General features: G+C 48.8%; 1 protein-coding gene across 1 annotated transcript in view; it reads right to left on the reverse strand.

Annotated features, from left to right (window-relative positions):
• THSD4 (thrombospondin type 1 domain containing 4) overlaps positions 1-20,346 on the reverse strand; it is a 324,275-nt gene that overhangs the window by 58,229 nt on the left and 245,700 nt on the right. The gene's annotated exons all lie outside the window — the stretch shown is intronic.

Consider the following 20,346-nt stretch of genomic DNA (forward strand, 5'->3'; position numbering starts at 1 on the left):
GCAGCACCCCGTTCCACTGTTGTATGCCCACTCTCCAGAGCACCTCTAACTGATTCCTCTACACACACACGGCTTCTCCATGAGTGATTATTGTTAATGCCAACAGAGCCTCATCTGAGAGCATGCTTCTACATCCTACGGGCCTTTCACATGGCACATTTGCTCTATCTTTCTCCTTCCTCAGAAGCTTTTTGTCCCATAAACACCCACCACTACCTTGTTCCACAGCCATATGAGACCCAGCACTCGTTCTCCCAGAGGCCTATTTAGGAAGAGGCTGCAACAGGCAGCAGAGTTTGGGTTTGTCCCTGGCACCAGACATCATCCGAGCAGTGCTGAGCATGGGCGGCTCTCTGCGGGCAGCAGGTTCTGTTTTTTTGGGGGAGAACAGGAAGACCAGCGAGTCCTTCTTGTAAACAGCACACAAAGGTTTTCTTGAGAATAAAGAAAGTCTGGACAGGTGGCATGCCTATCCTCTGACCCTGCTCAGTATGAATGGGGTCACTAGACAGGGCCTTTTTAGATGACTCCAGGTGCAGGTGGGTGCAGGACCCTGTGGGTAAGAGTTGCATGTGGGACTCTGTCCCCCAGCCTTCTCCCATACACTCAAGGTGGGTCCCATTACGCTGTAGGAGCCTGGGACAGAGTGAACGCTTGCAGTGGCTTTGCCTGCCTGAGCAGCTTCAATGACAAGTGGGGCTATACTTGTCTTCAGGAGGGAGATAGATGGCATCAGGAGAGGGGACCTCTTATTCCTTTGAATCCATCCTGGGCTCTGAGGGGCAGAATCAGGAGAGGTAGATCTTCCTAAAGCCTAGAAAGAAACTGGGGGCACATGCTGGTGTTCTGGCAACTTCTGGGGCCTCTGAGTGGCCGTGGCTACTTCACACCCACTTTGTATAACAGGAGGGATGACCCCCAGAGACAGAACAGGTGAGTAACAACCATTTAGAGCTTTGGGCAGGAACAATGTGATGACCTCTGCACCTCCTCCTGCCCAGGGAGGAGGCAGCAGGGATGAGGAGTTGGAAGTGGGGTATGAGGGCAGTGGGGAGCTGCACCTGCAACATTCCTCCCCTTTTTATAAGTTCTGTTTTCCACAAACTTGTTTAAGTACCTATATCCTTCAGCATTCTTACCGAACTCTAGGCCTTGGAACATGTATTTTTAAATCTCAAAGGCAGCCTGTGAAATTGTTGAACACTTGTGCAGGAAACCAAGATTAAACAGAGATTATGTGCCCTGTCTAAGGCTACACCCCTGGTATGATGGCGAGATGGGGCTGCGAACTCAAGTCTAAGATGTTGGTTTTGCTATCACTATCTTCTTATATTTGATTTTCTCCAGAATACCTCCAATTTGTAAAAATGTTCATGTATCTATTTGCATCTTCTTGAAAGCTGTAGTGCCAGATATAAAAGGGAAGAGAGATCATCCATCTCCCAGACACGTGAGTCAGCTAGGGTTGGGCCAAGCTGAAGCTAGGAGCCTATGACTCCATCTATGAGTCTGCTCTGTCCAATCACTGTAGACATTGCCTGCTGCTTCCCAGATCCATTGGAAGGAAGCTGAGTTGGAAGTGCAGTAGCTGGGACTCAAAGTAGCACTTCGATATGGGGTGCTACACCCACCCCATCCAAGTAAATTCCATCATCATCATCATCCTCACCCTCATCATGCAACTGCCCAGATCCTTTCCTGTTTCCACTCTTAGTGGTAAATGTTCCCTTCTTTTCCATAGGGCTAAGTTTAGACAAGGCTGAAGGAACACCACATTTCCTGAGTGTTTCTCCAGCAGGTTTTGCAATGTGTTCTCCAGTAGGCTTTGGAATGTGCTGTAGGAAAACCTGACCCATGGCAAGCCATCGCCAGAGAAACCACTCCAGAATTACTGCTCCCCACTCCACCCCTGACTAGCTGTGTGCCAGAATGAACCTAAAAGAGGCTTCCAGCAGGAAGTGAGCAATCTGGATGAACGGTGTCACAGGGAGGAGGCCTCTGCCCACCATGTGTGGTGGGCATTACTGGGTGATCAGATTCCTTGATAGGAAGCAGATGTCCCTGTGAGCGCTCTGTAGGCCTGTGGCTGGCCAGGTGGCTCCTGGAGGTCCACAGAGGTCCCCACAATGTCATAGCGGTGTGGGAGAACACTGATTTACCTGCTGATTCACCTGTGCCTGTGGTGAGATAATTTTTGGAAGCACATAGGCAGCCCAAAACACTTCTTTTATGATGTGTGGCAGGAGGAGGTTTTCTGCTGGCATTGCTGTGGAGGACACACACCAGCATCACCCTCCTGGCCCCATGCATTCTTCTTGTAGAGACTGGGGCCAATGGAAAGATAAGAAATGAGGCTGGTAGTTTCTGAATGCAGGAGCTTGCTGCAAGTTATTAACACAGAGAGGGGGAAGCATTTCAAAAGCTCATCACAGGAGGCTGCTGTGCATGGGTGCAACCTGCATCCCTCAGTGGCTGTGGCCCTGCGACACCCCTAGCACACGAGGCCTGTGTAATGGCTGACAGCAGCAATTTCTTGGAGTCCACCCCAACCACACTCAACATGGTGTCAGGTAGGGTGTGTAGGAGATTACAACAAGCCTGAAACCAGAGGGCAGCAGGCTACAAGTCAAGCTTGGCTCACTGTCTGGTTCTGTCAGTAAATATTTAGTGGCCCAGGCACTCCTGTTCACTAGACTTCTTCGCCTGCTTTTGAACTGCAACAGCAGGACCAAGTAATAGGGGCACAAACTGTACTGTCTCAAAGGCTCAAATAATGATACGGTCTTTTACAGAAGGCAAAACAGAGCAAACTTGCCAATTCCTGGTCTATACTACAAAACTGACACACTGAAATCAACATGGTATCTCTCTCTCTTTTTAAACACTTATACAGGCTGTGCTGAAAAGGAGATGGGTAGAAAGTCCTTGAAGGTAGTGCTGGGACCAGATGTAGAGTTCCAGAGTCATCCTTGTTACTCTTGCCCCATAGCCAAGGTTCACAAGCTGGTTCTGATGTGGCTTGCTTAAAAAGCAAACAGCAAAGATTTGTCAATGGTTACGGCTGTAGTCTATAGCATGCCTTTTGAATTTATTTATTTGAAAGTTAGAGTTATACAGAGAGAGAGAGAGAGAGAGAGAGAGAGAGAGAGAGAGAGAGAGAGAGAAATTTCCATCTGCCAGTTTGCTTCCCAGATGGCCCAGAGCTAGAGCAAGTGGAAGCCAAGAGCCAGGAGTCAGGAGCCAGGAGCTAGGAGCTTACTCGGGTCTCCTACCAGGGTGGCAAAGCCTAAAACATTTGGGTCATTCTCTGCTGCCTTCTCAGGTACATTAGCAGGGATCAGGATCAGAAACGAAACTGCTGGAACTTGAGCTGGTGCCCATAAGGGATGACAGTTCTGTGGAAGGTGGCTCATCCTGTTGTGCCACAGTGTCAGCTCTGATACTTTAGATGAAGAATAATGAGCATGATTTCAACTTCTCCAGCCCTTAGCGATCCAGAGGACCTATCCATGGCTATCCATGCATGGCTATCCATGGATCAGCAGCTAGGCTATTATCCAGGGATGAGGGGGCTGACTAACTCAGTCTGTGCCTGAGCAGCATACTCAGGCATTCTCTGTGCACACCGGGTTTGGAGAGTGCCTTTGTAGACTGGGGTGACCTTCCTGCCTTCATATAGAGCCAGAGTGAACAGTTGCAAACTGAATTCAGTAGTGGGCAACAGAGGGCTGTGGCTATTCCAAGAGAACCAGACTCTAAAATGGGGTAGCTGGTGGCCCATGAGCACAGCTATCTGGAAATGCCCCCTGCTACCAGAGGGACTGTTTGTCCTCCCTCCAGGATGTCAGAAGTGACCCCATCACCTTGTTTCCAACTCACGGGCATTGCCACATTGAGATGGCTGAAGAGCAGGTGCAATAACCCAGAACTTTCTGAACCAAAAGACCAGGGTCTTTGTGGGCTCCTGAACAGGTGGCTTCTTGCTCCACTCAAGGCATCTCCCAGTACGTAAAGTGGAGCAAACCATGCCTCTCTGCCCTTAGATTTCCTGGTGTAGACCCCTTGAAGTCCCTCGCCATTTCCTTGATTTCTCTTATGTCCCTGTGCATTTAACATTATTCTCAGACCATGGCTGTAGGGTCACCCAGGACCATTGCTGGTAGGCCTGCTGCCTGCAGGTGGCATCATTCACTGAGCTTAAGTCTCCTGACTTGTATAACATGAAGTCACTTAAAATATAGGTCACTTATCTCCATGAGGCTTAAATGAAACACAACAGAGGGAGCACCCAGGGCAGGACTGGCACAGAACATGGGCTGGAGACATGATGTCCACTTCCTTCTGCCTGAAACCTCCTCTGCTTCCTGCAGGGATCCTGTCCCTTGGCAACCTAACCATAGAAAAACTTGAGAAACTGGAAAGGGTTATGTTCACTTTAGACACAGAGTCAGGATGGAGTCTATAGCTTTGGTGTGCTTGATTATAGCCTTGGACGAAACGAAGGTGGAACTATAGGGAGCGTACAGATAGTAGCATATGGCAGCTGCCATGGCCAGAGCACTGATTGTGCCCTGTTGTCCTGGTTTATACCTTCAACCCTGGGATACAGGTATCCTATCCCAATGGTAGCAAGGTGTATCCTTGGGAACTTGGAAAAGACAAGGAATCCATCACAGCTCAGAGCCAGGGCCACCTGCCTCACATGCACAGAGTTTTTCATTGCTGGCTGCAGAGGCTCCCAGGATGTGGAACTCCCTCTTGGATTGTAAAGGTGGAGCCAGGGACACAGCCTGGGATTTTCAGAAAGTTCATGGAAAAATGCCTACCCTGACAAAACTATGAGTGAATTTTTTTTCCCCAAAAAGATTTATGCATTTGAAGAGCAGAATTACAGAGACAGAGAGAAAGAGCTCTTCCATCTGCTAGTTTACTCGCCAAAGGCCGCAATGGCAGGGGCTAGGCCAGGCTGAAGCAAAGAGCTAGGAGTTTTATCTAGGTTTCCTACATGGGTGGAGGGACCCGAGCACTTGGGCCATCTTCTGCTCTTTCCCCAGATGCTTTAGTATGTAGTGGAAGTGCAGCAGCAAGACTGGAACTGGTGCCCATGTGGGATGTTGGCATTAGAGGTCGTGATTTAATCTGATATTCCACAAAAGAAATGCTTTTAATTCACTTCTCACAAACTTTTTGAAGTGTCCCATGCACGCAACTGTATCTCTTGCGCTGCTTTGCTGCCCCCTTAGTGCTGTCCTCTGGGGACCCCTCTCACGGCAGAGCTCAAATGCATTGGTTCACCCTCTCCTAAGGCTTCACCTCTGCCCAGCTCCCTGAAGTCCCAGGTGGTGCTCACTCAACCTACTACAGGGCATCTCTGATGTCACCTTTCTCCCATGACAAATTCCTGGGCCCCAAGCTATTCACTGAGACAGAATTTATTTTCCTCACTTGTCTCCCTGAGGATGCAAAGTGCCGGTTTACCGAACTGAGAGATATTTATGACTCAAGGGAAAACATGAGGCTCCTTGGGTGATGTCATCACCCAGTCCAAGAGCTTGATGTTGGGAGCTAAAATGACTGGAAATTAAACAAAGAACAATGCCTTTTTATTATATCTTGCATTCATACATGCATTCGGTATGAATATTTATTTCATGAACACACAGAGACACTGTGACAGGCATTCTCAGATAGAAGGAATCTGGCTGGGCTGTTTGCACTCACCAGCTCCTCCACACTTGCTCTGAAGGATGGCTGGGAACGGGGTTATCTGCCAGACTCCATGAGCTCCATCACCATGACTCAGGTGGCAGCCAGATGAGTACTCCTCCTGCCGGCAAAAACTTCCCTTCCCTTGCAACATTTGGCCCAAAGAGAGGCCAACAGCAGAGGTGATGCCCACACGTGGCTTCCAAAACGTTGACCTCACCACGCACACTTGACCCATAAATCTTCTTGGCCCATAAACCAGTCAGATAAACACTGATCCTTCATCTTCTTCTGTGGGACCCTGAAATTCCTGGTTTTCACCAGCCCCTTCTCCAAGACCCAGACCATATTTATGAGCTTTTAAATCATGCCCCCAGATGCGCGAGCATAAGAAAGGCTAAGTGCTGTGGTTTCAGGTGATCTATCCTGCATGTGGCCGTGAAATTTATCTTCCGGAGATGCTGCTGTCATCGTGTTGGTCTCTGGCTCCAAAGGCTTCCTGGTGTCAGCTGTCACTACCACAATGGATTACTGCCTCCTAGACCTGTTCCTCAGACCCCAATTCCAGGTGGGGAGGCAGGCCTTGGGGGCTCCAGAGCTACGTCTCAACTCTGGCGCGGATAACTGGTAGAAAACAAACGTTGTGAATAGGAGCTCACACCCTAGGATTTGACAGCAAAAATATTTTGTTAAGAGGCACACGTGTGGCATAGCAGGTTAAAATGCCACCTTTGATACTGGCATCTCAAAGTCCTGGCTGCTCCAGTTCTTATCCAATTTCCTGCTAATGCACCTGGGAAAGCAGCAGAGGACAGCCCAAGTGCTTGGCTTTTTTTTACCACCCACATAGGAGACCCAGGTGTCCCAGGATGCTGGCAGAAGCCTTTTCCAGCCCTGTCTGTTGAGGCCATCTGGAGAGTGAACCAGAAGATGAAGATCTGTGTTTCTCTCTCTCTCTCTCTCTCTCTCTCTAACCCTGCCTCTCAGATAAATAAACCTTAAGAAAATGTTTTGCTAACTTAACTAGTTAGCTAGTGACACTGATCATTAATTATCTATTCTACATTCACTGGATAGAAGGCAGAATGACAAAGGGGCATATGTTTGCAGTGAGTCTCTTCTCAGGAGAAAGCCAAAGAGACGAGGCTGGCAGAGAGAAGGAGACAGGAAAGGTTGTGGTGGAGGGTGGGTGGGTGTAATGGGAAGCACATTTGCCCAGTGCCGCATAGTCAGGGCTAGGTGGTGCAGGTAAGTGGGTAACTGCCTTGCTCCCATCTCAACTACTTCCTCTTCCCATTTAGATTCCCAAGAAAGCTTTGCTCTCTCTCTTATGTGCGTGAAGTCCTGGCACTAAGTGGGTGTGACCAAGGCCTTTCTCTTGGGGCAAATTTACAACCAGCATCTGTGTTGTGTGTTGGCTCCAAATGCCTCTGGATTCCAGAATGTTCTCCAAAGCAATCATGGCCTCCTGAGCACCTACAGGGCAAGATAACCCCCAGACCATCTTTTCTGTTTTTGTAGACCTAAGGTCACCCCTCTGTTTGACATCCAGTGCACGATTTAAATGGATTCAACTCATGCTTTTAGATAATTCTAGGAAAACAAGCAACTTTGAGAGCTGAACAGGGAAGGCTATAAATATCAACACTTAACAGGAGGGGCTGCTAGAAACACTGACTTAGAGAGAGGCTAAGGGATCCAGGGGGTCCCACACATTGCCCCAAGCTGAGCAATGAGTCAGGGTCTTGGACAAGGTGACTGGGAGTGTCTACTGGACCATTGGAAGGGCCTACCTCACATCTGGAAGTTTTTCATGTTGCCACGGACTTTTCTTGCTGTTGATGGACAGGGATATCAATCTTGTACATTCTTCATTATAGGAGCAAAAAATAAGATATAGACAAGAATGAAGTGGGAGTTTATCACTTAAAACCAGACTTACTGGCAAGTGACTGTTAGAATGATTGTATCTTTCAGAAGAAGAAAAAGAAAAGTCAAGTTCATCCTAGGTCACCCTCGGTCACTCAGACCTTACTGTCCACTGGGTGCTCATGTTCCCCACTGAGACCTGCACAGGTCACCGGGACCCATAAAACAGGTGGATCTAGGATCTACTGCCATGACTTTATGTTTAATTTATATTGAACTTTTAACTTTTTATGTTTGCAAGGCATTTTCAAAATACAAGTCTAATTGCTCTGGACAAGACTAGGTGCCCAAGTCCACCACACTGGACACCACTCTCCATGCTTCACAGCCCTCAGCACAAACGGCTTCTACTTTTATTCAATCAAGGAGGTTTCTTGTCTACAACTTACAGTTTCTTTTCTGTGTTCATTTCGAGCTGTGTAACAAAATGAAATTCAAATATACATTCAATGTTGAGGCCTCTGGACTTCTTTCCATATTCTCTATTTTAAATTTTCTATTCAACAAAATAGCCTCACTAATTGCCTATATAATAAAATAGTTGGGTATTAATGCTTTAAGTAAGGCAATTATACTAACAAAAAATGTTTTTTTTTTAAAATCACTTTCTGAATAGAGATTATTCATGTCAGTTTCTTTGGGGGAAAAAAAGAGTGTTCCTGCTAAAAAAGGGTGAGAATATAGGATTGCGTATTTAGTATTTGTATAACATTGCTGAAAATACCTTATAATTGGGGCCAGCTCTGTGGCACAGTGGGTAAAGCCACTGACTGCAGAACTAGTTTGAGTCTCAGCTGCTCACTTGTAATCCAGATCCCTGCTTATGTGCCTTGGAAAGCTGTGGAAGATGGCCAAGTCCTTGGACCCCTCCACACACATGGGGTACCAGGAAGAATCTCATGGTTCCTGACTTCAGACTCGCCCAGATCCAGCCATTACAACCATTTGGAGAGTTACCCAGCAAATGGGAGATTCTATTTATCTCCCCTCTTTCTCTGTAATTCTGCCTGTCAAAGAAATAATCTTTAAAAATGTCTTAAGATATAAAAATAAATATACTGAGTCTTCCCAACACTCCAATTGTTAGGTGAGAGAATAATTTTCACTGTAGAAATCAGACAACTGATACAAGGAGTGAGGTGGTATGAATGTGGGTTAAATATGCGTTGGAACCCTGACTCTCCAGGTGACAGCACTGGCAGAAGGAGCCCATGAGGAGCGACTCGGGGTAAGGTTTCCATCTGCATGTGGAAATTCATAGCGCACCAACTCCATGTCACATACCAGCAGGAGGAGCCTCCTCAGCGGCAGTCCCTGGACTCGACTTGGTAGTCTCCAGAAGTGAGAGTAGTAAACCTCTGCTCTCCACTCATCACCAGATCTGTGGCCATTGGTTCTCACATCACAGAATGGAGCCAAGTATCCAAAGTGAGAAGGCCGCTGAGCGGGAGATGTAAGCCCAGGCATTTACATCCTGGAACCCGGGCCCCAGTGTCCAGTTTCACTGTCTGCCCAGGTTGCCTGGGAGCCCTGACTTCCTAAGCCACCTGTCCTTAAAAGATCCTGTCCTCTCTCACCGGGGCTTTCCTGACACTTCTCAGTCCAGTTGTTCAGGAGCACTGTCCCCTACCCCCCAAACTTCCCAGGGTGAGTGTCCGCATGGCTGCACGGGACCTCCAGACGCTGAGATGACTCATTTCCTCTCTGGCATGTCCTCTTTGGTTTGACATTGAAAGAGAAACATACTGTGGCTCTGCCCCTGTAGGACTTAATGTCGGGCCCATGGGTCAACCATCGTGAGAAAAATGACCAGGGTTGAGTAGCTGAGCAGGTGACACAGGGACTACTGGTGGGTGGCTGGGCAGTGGTCATGATGGTGTTCACAGGGGGCTCCTTCACAGGGTTAAACGAGACGCAGAGACAGAACTCGATCTTTCACTCATGATTCACTGCTCAGATGGCCACAAAGGTCAGGGCTGAGCCAGGGCAAAGCCAAGAACTTCTGGATCTTCCACATGTGTGGCAGGGGCCAAAGCACTTGAATATGTGCATCATCTTTGGCTGCTTTTCCCAGGCCATCAACAGGGAGCTGGATCAGAAGTGGAGTAGCTGGGCCTGGCATGGTAGTCTAGCAGCCAAAGTCCTCGTTATGCATGCACCGGGATCTCATTGGACATTGGTTATAATCCTGATAGCCCTGCTTCCCATCCAGCTCCCTGCTTGAGACCTCGGAAAGCAGGTGAAGACAGCCCAAAACCTTGGGACCCTGCACCTGCATGAGAGACCTGGGAGAGGCTCTGGATTCCTGGCTTCGAATTGGACTCCTGGCCATTGTGGCCACTTGGGGAATGAATCAGCAGACAGAAGATCTTCCTCTCTGTTTCTCCTCTTCTCTGTATATCTGACTTTGCAATAAAAAAAAAATCTTTAAAAAAAAAAAATAGAAGTGGAATAGCTGAGACTTGAACCAGCACATCTATTGGATGCTAGGTTTGCAGGTGGCACGATGCTGGCCCTGGGTTGTAGTTTCTATGCAGCAGTTAGTGTGACTTGGGTTATCATCTATGTGTCACCATCTTTCATGCGCTTGGTTCTCAGAAATCACTGGTTCAGTGGCTTCAGCTTGCAACACCATCAGCAGCCCAGAAAGAGAGAGTCTGAGACAAGCCCTGCAGAACCATAGCCCTGTGGCCACAAACAGCCCAGCAGCCTTCCCTGTGACTTCATGCATTGATGTTCAAATATGCCATTAACATCAGTAAATCCTGGTGCTACAGAATAGTTCACTATCATGACCTGCTTCTGGGGGTAGGAATCAGCAATGCACATTGTGAGACGCTGTAATCCTTCTGAAGTTAAAGGAAGGTTTACTCTAAATAATAACGAACCAACCTGAATTTGTCCAAGTGACCCATTTTCTTAGCTTTTACTCAACAGGTCATCTATATTCTTCTAGACTATCCTATGGGAACTGGAAGATTAACATTTCCAGGAATACAGGGCTAGGGAATCAGGATTGCACAATGTCATAAAATAAAAATCATAGGCAAAATAACCTGAGAAGCAGCAAGGTAGGAAGGAGAGAGAGAGGTCTCATGTGCTGTTTGCTCCTCAGATTTCTGCAGAATGCCTTAGCAAAGTCCCTGAGTGAGGAACTCACACAGCTGGACATCAGTGCTACTTTCCCAGCCAGTGGTTGCTTTCTGTTCTGAGCTAAGTGACCCCCTGTTCCACTTGAAGACTGAGAAAACCACAGCCTAGAGCTTTGTGGTGTAGAATGTTATGGCTTAATGCATCTAGATTCTTTACTGCAATGGAGCACTAAAACCTAGCATGTACATTGAATCTCATTCCTGAATTACACCTGGCTACCAGGCCTTACTACAAAAGTCAGTTTCTAGAACTGATGAGGGTACCTCGTACCCCTGCTGGGCATATATCCCCTGGCATTAGACACATCCATGAAGCCACAGAGCTGCCACCCCCCTGAGATTGCACCTGCCAGGCTGTATCTCCCAATGTTCCCAGTGCATGCAGCCCCTGTCCCCAAGCCCCAGCCCTGAAGGATCAATAGCTGTCACACCATCACTGTCTTTTACCCTTTTGCCATAACTGCCACTCTTTCTAGTGATGTGCAGTTCCTCCCTTGAATATGCTAAGGACTTCATGTTTCTTTTGTCCTGTGATGTGTCTGTGCCCTTCACCTCTGGGGTGCTTCACCCCCAAACAAGGTTGTGATCTTGGCCCTACCTTCTCCTCCCCACTCCTCGGTCTCCTGAGGGTTTCACATTTTCTCTTGTACACAGTGTTTCTGAAAGCCAAATGTTTTAACAATTTGTTGTCAAAATGGTATCAGTTGGTAGCTGTGATTTTCAATGGCAAGTCAGAGAGCCAAGGTTAAAAAGAGCTGATCAGACACAGAAACAGCAGTTGCCTTGATTTACTCAGTCTGTGGTGGCCATTCTCCTGGGATTACTTTCTAAGTAAGTTTCTTCCTTTTTTTTTCATTTTAAAAAATTTGTGACCATTTTAATTAAAAGGAAGAGAAGGAGAGAGAGAGAGAGCACATGGCCACAACAGTTGGGACTGTGTGACACTGGAGTCAGAAGCCAGGAACTCCATCAGCATCTCCCATCTGGGTGGCAAAACTCCACATATTTGAGCTATCACCTGTGACCTCCCAGGATGTGCATGAGCTGTAGGCGGGAACTGGGACCAGAGCTGGGACATCAACTTAGTGCTCCCAAATGGATGCAGGTGTCCCACACGGCGCTTTGACCACCACACCAAAGAGCCCCCTCTAATAATGCAGCTTTTTGTAAATTCTGTTGAATCAGTGGATTCATCCAATTTCTACATCTTCCCGCCTGAGTCCTTCAGTAGCCCAAGCTTTCCAGCCAGAGTCTAGGGATCTTATTTTAAAAGCTTTCCATCAACGATCATATTCTCCTTTCTCTTTTTTTTTGCTCAGACTTCAGGAAATGCAGAAAATGTACCACACAAGGAACACACCAGCTCGTCTTTGAGTTAAAGCTTACATCTAGAAAGCAGCTGTGAGGGCAAGAACAGCTACATGCAGTTCCAGTCCCAGACTCTGGTGATTCCTGGGGTCTAACTGGTGCCAGAGGAATGCAAGTCACAGCTGAAGGTGATAGCAGCCAGAGCAGGGCTGGTCCCCAATGACACAGCCAACAGAGGCGAGACACAGCAGAAGCGGCAGGGGCTTTCAATCGGCACAGAGGAAACGAGTGGAATGGAGTCCACGTGTGTCGGGGTGGGCGGAGGGAGGGAAGGTTGATCTACTTCCCATTCCACCTCCACAAAACCTGGCCTGCCTGCCTGCCCGTCTCTGCCTGCAGGCATCGCATTGTACCAGGAGGACAGAAAGTTCTAGAGCAGGAATGTGGTGGGGGAATCTACTCTCGGCATCTGTCAGTTTGGTGGTCTTGGGCAAACCATTTAATATGCCTCAGCTTCTTCATCTCTAAAACGGGCTTAACAGTGGGTACCTTCAAGAAACAGATGAAATCATTTGTGAAAATGCACGTGTGTAGAGAGCTGCATATTAAACATTGGATACCTTCTCAGTCACCGCCAAAGGGCATACCTACTCTGAGGCCTGCTGCTGGGAGGAGACCGTGTTTGATAACTGGCAGGCTTTATTCCACACAGGTTTGAGTTGTGACAAACAAGAGCACTTGGCCACATTTTCCTTTAGAGAGAGAGATGGGGGAGATGCGCTCTGTTCTACAATCCATTAGGCAGAGAATGCAAACGAATGAATGGTTTCTGAGAATTTTTTTTGTTCCTTTCTGCCTAAGAGGTTTTTTCAGCTGACAGTCAAGGCAGCTGCCATAGGGACCATGGATCTCTTGTCTTTCTCGCATATACAAATGACTCCTTACAGTCAGTTAATAGCAGTGACAGCTGTGAGAACTGCCAGCCTGACCTTGATCGCTGCCGTGACCTCCACAAAGGTGACCACAGCGGATTTGCCAAGAACAGCACCTGATGCTGGGAGTGCAAGGCCACTCAGCCGTAGGAAACAGCCCTCCGCCAGCCTTAATAGGCTCAGGCTTTTGTGTGCAGACACATGCAAGCCAACCACTGCCAACTAAACACCTGGCAGGACCAAGGCCTCATCTGTGGATCCACAGAAAGGCTCTTAAGCAGCCACTTAGCAGAGAAGGAGAAAAGAGGGTGCGTCTAAAAGGCAGGTCACTGGGGGCTCAGGGCTGAGTGTGCAGCCTTACTGGCTATGTGTGCATACAAGGGCCTTCCTTTCCTGTGAGCCACTACCTCTTGGGTAGGGCTAGCTTCGTCCCCTGCACCTCTAAGGCCAGCTTGACCATCCTCTCCTTTCCTTTTGGTGCTCCTGCTCTAAGGTGAGGGGTTCCCCAGGGAGGACCTATCCCCCAAGGTCAGAAGGCTGACCCGCAGCGGCCACCACCTGGGTCAGCCATAGTTTGGATGTGTCTTGTGCTTTTCTCCGTAGCCACACTGCCAGCAACAGGGGCAGGCAAACACAAGCCTGGTGCTTATGCCATCATCCTGGCTAATGCCAGAGGATATAGCAGTGCAGCGGCGAGACTTGAGGGTCTCAGGGAGTTCAGAGGAACCATCATCCTGGTCACTACAGCAGCTGTGGGTCAGGAAGCCAAGCATGGAGCCCACAACCCTTATAACCCAGTCCATGGCCACGGAGTTTCTTTCCTCTGATAAGCAATAAAACGGAAGCACAGGGGAGGGTCCTCAAGTGCCTGCCCCGGGCTGACGGGGGTGCAGCAGAGCAAACTGTAGCCAGGCTCTCCCAATGTCACAACCCTTGGCCAAGTGCCTGCTCCCAGGCTAGGAGGCTGGAGGGACAATAGAGCTCTCTCACTGTCACATCCCTTGGCCTACCCATCGTGCCACTCCTGCTTCTCTTTCTCACCATTTCCCTTCTGGAATAGTGCGGGGACATAGACGAATCCACCATGACTGAGAGTTGTAATCCACAGGAAATCAAACTACCAGGGAAGGCTTTGGTAACCAACACAATCAAACACATAAACCAGCAGACCAAGCAGTCAACATCTGGCCTTCAGAGGAAATTCCACTTTTGGCTCACGCACTGCCTCCCTTTTTGCACATTTGTGGCTTTAGACACAGGGTGTTTTCCCTCCATCAGATAGCTTTTCACAATGCATCTAGCTACCTGGAGCCCCACAGAGGAGAGCCAACTCAGAGCAAACATTTGAAAGGCCAACTCTTTTCCTTTCTTGATGTGTTCTTTGTTTTCCTGTCTCACCTGGACTCTCAGTAGCCTGTCTGCCATTGGCCAGCCTCCCCACCCCCAGAGGACCCCAGTAGAATCACGGTCTCTGCTAGGGTCTGTCCCTCAGGCACGTGTCACGCTATACAGGCCCCCATAGTGGAGCAGAAAGAGTAGGGAGTCCAACCTCTCTTGCTGGAGAATCAGGCTGCTCTGAACAGCCTCTGGCCACCAGGGGAAACTTTGGTGTAGTCTTCTTATTAACAGAAATAAACAAGGCCCTTTATGGGAAGCGAAGAAGAAATTAACCGGGACCAGACCCTGTTTCCAAATTACTTGCAGCACTTGCTAAGAAAACAAAGCTTGGCCCTTGAAACTTCACAGGGGGAAAACACTGCAGTACTTAGTCTGCCCAAGACATAAACTGTGGACACTACATTCACTCAAGCAGCACTCACCATAATGCCAACACACACACACACTTAGAACGTGGGTAAGGAGAGGCAGTCATGCCCTCTGCAAGGGAACCAGACTTAGTATCTACAGCATGGTGGGCTGGGGTGACTGGAGAACAGGCCCTGTGGTTACTGCATTCCAGTCGTGGGCTGCAGTGGTTACTGGAAATTACAAGCATGTGCCACTTGACAGTAGTGATATGTGTGGGGAGGTAAGCTGGGTAGTAGGTGTCATTCCAGGGGCCTAGGAACATATGAGGGATCAGTTAGGTAATAGTTAGGGATGGTCCAGGGGGATGCCCGGGGCCTAGGTCTCAATCAGTGCCAATAGGAATGTCAGAAGGTAGCAAGATTTACACCAAAACAGACTATTTCCAAGTTGTAGCATACAGACCTTCTTGACCAGCAGGCTGTTGAGACCTGAACCACAGCTAATCACAATAGCGACCTTAGATGACCAGCATGAATTCAGTGCTATCCACAGATTTGCTCACTGAATTCTTTCTCCTGCTCTCAGAGAAGGGGACCACTATTCATCTCATATTAGAAACTGGGGAGACCAAAGCCTGGAAAGGCCCATGTCTTACTTCTCTACAATCTATATGCTATAAAAGGGCAGGATTGAGAACTGAACCCCATTCTAGTCATCCCCAAGACCATGATCTTGACCTCCAAACCACAGCAGAGCAAATTACTGGTGCCAGGTCCTGGGGATTTGGGGGGCTTGGGATTCATGACCGTGTTAGACAGGGACCCAGGAATCTGAGCTAGGCACATCCGGTAACTTTCCCTCTCCTTTGGGCACATATAGCCACGCTGTCCACAGAGGACAAAGGGGGCTCAGCATGGTCCCAAGCTGACGTGGCTGCAGGTCTTTCCCAGCCTCAGTTAATGAAACCGATGGTCAGACTGGTGGCTGGGAAGGGCTGCCTGGTAAGCTTCAGGGCCACTCCCCTCCCATGCCTGTCTTTTCTTTGTTTCAAAGACTCAGATGATTTTCCCGGTCCCAGACTCTTCCTTCCCTGCAGGAATACACAGCCTGGCAGTTTGGCATGCCCATGCTTTTGCTCTTCCTTCCCTATTACTCCTAAACAGCACTTGACTTCCGCATTTTAGGAGCTCTTTTGGGGTAGATGTTAGGTTGCAGTGGGTAAACTGCACCCTGGGAAGCCTGCATCTCATTCAGGAATATGAGTTGCAGCTGTTTGCTATTCAGCTTCCTGCCTACGGGCACCCTGAGAGGCAGCAGGTAATGGCCCCGGGGCTTGGACCCCTGCCACCCACCGATGTGGGGGGACCAGTCTGGATATCCTGGTTTCTGGATTTGGCATGGTCCATCCCTGGCTCCTGTGGGCATTTGGGGGAATGAACCCAGAGACCCAAGACCTTTCTCTTTTGGCCTTTCAAATAACATGAACACAAATAAAATTGTAAAAGAACATGATTATTTCCCATCAAGGCAAGCGAGGGCCCAGGGATATGGCTGTGTCTTGGCCTTGTCCTCCCAACTTCTGTTAATGACAACGAGGTGCCACAGTCCCTGCTTCTCTGTACACAGATAGCATTACATTGTCCCTAATTCCAAATCTCCCTCTCTTCCAATCCTGAGCATGCACTAGAATTACAGGGCAAGGGGGAGGGTTGAGGCAGTATTTAAAAGCTAGCCATGTGAGACATTTTGCCTTCTCAACCTGGGGTGGTTGATGGTTCCATGGGACACTGTGATGATACATGTTGTGCTGGGGGAGGGTCCCACTATCACCCGAGGGTTAAGGACCCTGGGCTATGACTATACACAACAATACACACAGGATGGACCCTTAACAAAGGGTCACAGGGGACACACGGACAGGGCCATTACAGAGTTGGACACACTCGTGGGCTCACACACTGTGGTTCTAGGCCCCACTTGCAGGATTACTCTCCTGGGGCAGCATGGACTGTCATCACCATCCCAGAAACGCCTCTGTGAAGGTCACAGCGGGGGAAGCCTGCTCTGCCTACAGATGGGGGCAAGTACTCCAGCCACAGCCATGTTTTGAGTACTCACACCTCTTCAATTACATGAGGAAAGTTGTTGCAAGAAGCCTGACAAGAAACAAGAGCCTTGGAACCGCACTGAAACATAAGCAAACGTTTTGGCTGACACACTGACCATTTTTAAATCATAAAGTATGTTTTCAGAGTGAATCAGGCCCTGCCTTGAATGGTTCAAATTAAAGGCCAGAGGCAGTGCCTTGACAAGTGCAAGACAAGTCGGCACCAGGGTGGCATCCCTCTGCCTCCCACATATGGTCACACAGTGCCTGGCCAAGGCACCTTGATGACAACAAACACTGATTAGCATGGGTTTTTTTTTTTTCTTCTTTTGGTCTCTTATTTGCTATTTTTTTTTTTTAAAAACTGGGGAAGTGTGTAGTGTTCAAACAGCAACACATTAGAACAAGAGTGATAGCCAGCTTACAAAGATGTACATTTGGGGCTTGGAGAGTGGAAAAGATGGAGAGATTTTGACTGGGGGAGGGAGAAGGGATGTTGGCTGCAGCAGGCAGAGGCGGGGTTCTGATGACAAAGTAACTGCCAGGGGTCTCAGCGTGCAGCTTCCCAGCATACCGAGGCTTGACTGTCTTGCTCTGTGGGCCAAATGACCTGAGGAGCGAAGGTCACACGGACATGATCTGCTAGAGAAAGACATTGACAGGTACATAAGTACAGGTTTGTGTGAGATAGGGAGGGGGAAGCCGCAACAGAGCAGGTGCAGGGCTGGGGTGGGATGAGGCTGCAGATGGAGGGGTCAGTCCCCAGGAGCAAGGCCTGAGAGCCATGACATGCCTTGTGTTCTCTGGTGCTGGCTTCTCATCTTCCCTCGCAGACAGGTCAGGGGGACCCAACCATGAAGCTGTGGGTGCTGAGAAAGGCAGGGAAGGTAGCATCTGAACGTGGCTGGGAAACAGAGGAATATGGGCAGAGTGATGGCTGGACAAGGCCCCAGGGTCTCTTGGTTTTGACTATTTCAGAGCAATATTCACATCACCAGTTGTTCCAGTAACAGCACCCCACATGACATGATCTGCTCATGGCCCAGTCTGTCATGGCTCACAGTGAGGTGGGGCCTGGTCACATGAAGCCAGTCTTGGCCAGCCAGGGAGCAAGGCCATTGCTTTGCCAGTCTAGAGTTCCTCTGCTGAGGCAGCTGGAGTTTCTTGGTGAGAACAGTCAGACCTTCCTGACTCTAGGCCAGCGAAGCTGTGAGTTGACATAGAAACAAAGCAGGAAATGATGGCTTGGGTGAGACCCACTCAGCTGGATTTTAGAAGCACCTTGTCCCTCCTACTTCCTGTGCCCAGTACAATCTCCAGCTGTCTGTAGGCACTGCCAGCCCCCAGTCCAGCTCTCTCCAGTCCCTTGGTGGCCAGGACGGGGGGTGGTAGTGGCAAGGAGTTGGCTGGAGCCTTGGCAGACAGGCAGCTGCTGGGGATCAGGTTGGGCTCCCAGACTTGCACGGAGACAGGGGTTCTTTCCACTTCCTCATCTGGGAAGTGCAGTTGTCATCTGCTTCTGTCACTTGGATCCCCAGGGACTTTCTCAAGAGACACACTCGGTTTCCACTGGCACCTGGGAACCTGTGACAAATGCAGAGCCTCAGACCCCATCCTAGACCCCCTGCAACAGAATCTGCATTTAACACGGTTCCCAGGAACAAAGCACCTGCTGCTGTGAAGCATCAAGGAGGCTGTGGGTGTAAAACAATGCTGTGCAGAGTCTGGAATACAGAAGGTCTGGTGAACATCCTTCTGGGTGTGCACCTGTGATCCTTTCTGAAGCTGAGTACATGGCTCACCTGTGACACTCAACTGAGCTTCCTTTATAATTTTTAAAAATCAATTCCTTCCTTTATGTTCCTTTATCATTTTCTTACTCCACTCAAGAGACACTCAGAAAATTAAACCCCTCCATCTAGGGGAGACTCACCACTCACCCGGAAAAATCTCTGCTTGCTTTGAAGCAAAGTCTGCTCCCTGCTTCCTTCTGTGCAACATAGGAACCTGCAACCAATGCCCACCCTCATACCGTGGCATGTTCCTGCAGGACCCAGGGACCACCCATCTGTGCTGTCCAACCTCATCTGCCTCTGCCCCAGCTGCCTGAAGTTGTCAGTCCCACTTCCTGCTCCAGATTTCAAACCTTCCACCCACAGTATCGGGTTTAGGTTTCTGCTTGATTCATGATCATTACTTATAGAAAAGAGGCCTGGGTGCTTGTCTGCATGTGCTTATATGCTGGCCCAACAGGTGATCTCATCTCCACAGATCCCAGAGAATAGACTAGAAATAGCTTCTCAATGGCTGAAAACAGTTTGCCTGGATCTATCCTATGTCAGACTCCAAATCTGGCAGGTGTACTGTGGGGGAGATTTCCACAATCAATCAGAAAAACCCAGGCTCACCTTCAGCCTGTGAAACCCAGGATTCAACAGTGAATAACTGGTCCCAGACTGACACTGCAAACTTCTCTCCAGATGGTTCCTACAAGATCAACTGTGCCATACATCCAGGCCTTATTCTGGAGATTGTCAAGTTCAACACCACTTAAGTTCTTGGCCATGTTCACTGGATACACAGCTGTGTGAATACACATTCCTCTGCCCCCTCTCAACAATAGGCATTTTCATGAAAAAAAAAAAAGATTTATATTATTTTTATTAGAAAGGCAGATATACAGAGAGGAGGAGAGACAGAGAGGAAGATCTTCCGTCTGATGATTCACTCCCCAAGTGAGCGCAACCGTTGATGCTATGTCCGAAGCTAGGAGCCAGGAGCCTCTTCCAGGTCTCCCACACCAGTGCAGGGTTCCAAAGCTTTGGGCCATCCTCGACTGCTTTCCCAGGCCACAAGCAGGGAGCTGGATGGGAAGTGGAGCTGCTGGGATTAGAACTGGCACCCATATGGGATCCCAGGCGTGTTCAAGGCGCCGGGCCCCCTTTCATGAACTTTTAAAACACTCTTCCCAGATGAGAAAGTAGAAGTTTCCACGCAGGAACTTTTGGGTTTCTTGCATTTTTCCAGTTCCCACATGCTGGCTCAAATGCTATCAAGTGAGGTGAATCCCATGACCAATGCTTCTTAAGATGAGGCAAAAACACCAGGCTGATTTCCACATGAACACACTTGAACACATCCTGAAAGACAGGGCAGCTATGCAAGTGCTGCTGGATTTGCACATTAACACCAAGTCAGTTCAAAGCACAGGGTTTCAATTAAGTGACTTTGCGTTAGCATTTGTTGCTTTCCACGCAGGACTGTTCCCATGAAATGAGGCCATCACTGCATGGGAAAGGAAGACTCCAGCAGCTCCCTGATAACTCCCCTGCTTCAAACAAGAATGCCTGAGAAGGAAAATGCCCCTCACATGTGATGTGAAGAGATAATTCACAGTCTACTAGGTTCTTGTATCCTGCAGCTGCCCAGACTCCCTCAGGACCAATGCTGGGGACCCACAGCT

The sequence above is a fragment of the Ochotona curzoniae genome, unplaced genomic scaffold, assembly GCF_017591425.1.
Source record: "Ochotona curzoniae isolate NIBS_2020 unplaced genomic scaffold, NIBS_Ocur_1.0 scaffold_4701, whole genome shotgun sequence".
Taxonomy (NCBI): domain Eukaryota; kingdom Metazoa; phylum Chordata; class Mammalia; order Lagomorpha; family Ochotonidae; genus Ochotona; species Ochotona curzoniae.